Raw genomic sequence first — 1,732 nt, 5'->3', positions numbered from 1 at the left:
CCCCAAAACTGGCATTTTCAAAATGGTATATTAAATGTGCTAGGAATTTTGATCTGAAACTTTACAGACACCCTCTGGGGACATCTGAGACTTATATTACATCTTGTAAAAAGGGGCATAATAGGTGCCCTTTAATCAAAGCCCTGCCTGTGTAACTAGGCCTCAGTTATTTTTTTCCATTGTATCCTTTGTTAAGTGACTAATAAAATATTTAACCTCACCTGACAAGAGAGTAAAATGTGAAATATAGGCCTACTTCAGATGAATGTGTGTTCCACAGTCATGGATGACATGTAATGGCTGCTCACTGCTCCGTGTGTGTATGTGTTCAAAACTCACTGCTGTGTGTGCACTTGGATAGGTGAAATTTTGGCTACATGTCAAATCACTTTTTACTTTGTTTCACAGAAGAACAAATAGTTCAGCCCCTATAGTCTCACCCAAATGTAGCACATTTCATAAGCCAGGAAATTTGACTCACAGCGGTTTCTACAAGATCACAATGTTCATCGTGGATTATGTTTGTACATGCAACTCCATAATCATGAAGGTGATTGTGGCGGGAATGACGACATGTGCTCTTTGATATCTAATGTTGTGGTAATATGCCAACAGCAGATTGGCTGATATTGATAAAACTACTAAATCCTGGACTAACTCTGTATTGTCTACATACCTAGACACCTGAAATCAAAAGATTGTAAGTGAAAATTACTACTAAGTGCTGATGAAATACACTAATATATTTTAAATCATTGGCCTGGTAGTAAAGTTATTTTTAAAATGATTATTTAATTACTTTTAATTTAATTTAAAATTGATTTAATAATAAAAAAAAATGGCCTGGATGACTAAGCATCTCCATAGCAATACATCCTGCAAGGCATTAATGAAATCAGTCACACGCCCTTTAATCAGTGTTATGTAATCATGGCTACAGGATGTGTGAGTGTCTGTCGAGCTCTGTGGCCGCGGGGTGGCGCCCCTGAGAGCTCAAGGACCTGACAGTGTTTGGAAACTCCCTTAAAATTCTCACCTGGAGCCTCTTGAGGATTGGATTCAGCAGAGAGGAGTTTTAGAAGCAAGAGGAGAGCAGTCTGCATGGGCTGTTCAAGACTGCTCTTTAAAGAACAAGAGTTTCCTAAACAAAAAACTGGAATAATGTGGAAATACCTAACCTGAACCGTCCAGACCAGATTAATACGGACTGTCCGATGTAAAGGATTTTAAAGCGCCGAACAAGGAAACTGAGGGATCCAGAAGTTACAGGTAACAGCCCTACCCAATCTGCCAGTGACATTAAATCTTGTGTAATGCGTATAACGCAAAGTCAGAACTAAAGAAAGTTAGAACTTTATTTAGGCTACTCGTAGTTTGCGCCAGTGTGTATTTTGTAAGTTTAATAATTAAAGTTTATGCTCCTTGATATTTTTTAGTGCATATATTCGGGTTTTACTTTCAGTAGTAGCTTATGCGACTTGCTCTTTCTATTTTTTGTTTGTTGCAAGTTGTCATTTACCGCGACGCCATATATTTCTATATCTGTTTTTAAGTCAGTGACGTTTTTATAAGGATCTGTTTAAAAATTCACACAGACAATGAAATGCAGATCATTTCTGAATTAAATGCCATTGTGATATTTTTGTGGGACTGGTGAAATTCTTAAAATTATTTGTTGGCATAAATAGTTTGGCATGATCTTTATTTTTTATTTCTTTAAGAAAATAATCAG

General features: G+C 36.8%; 1 protein-coding gene across 1 annotated transcript in view; it reads left to right on the top strand.

The window, feature by feature from the left end:
- Window positions 1-1,067: 1,067 nt before the first annotated feature.
- si:dkey-157l19.2 (NHS-like protein 3) overlaps window positions 1,068-1,732 on the top strand; it is a 39,255-nt gene continuing 38,590 nt past the window's right edge. Inside the window, exon 1 of the mRNA XM_067421780.1 lies at window positions 1,068-1,269. The gene's annotated coding sequence lies outside the window, so the exon portion shown is untranslated. The remainder of the gene's footprint in view (window positions 1,270-1,732) is intronic.

The sequence above is a fragment of the Pseudorasbora parva genome, chromosome 17 (assembly GCF_024679245.1).
Source record: "Pseudorasbora parva isolate DD20220531a chromosome 17, ASM2467924v1, whole genome shotgun sequence".
In the NCBI taxonomy this organism is placed as follows: domain Eukaryota; kingdom Metazoa; phylum Chordata; class Actinopteri; order Cypriniformes; family Gobionidae; genus Pseudorasbora; species Pseudorasbora parva.
This window is presented reverse-complemented; position numbering and strand designations above follow the sequence as displayed.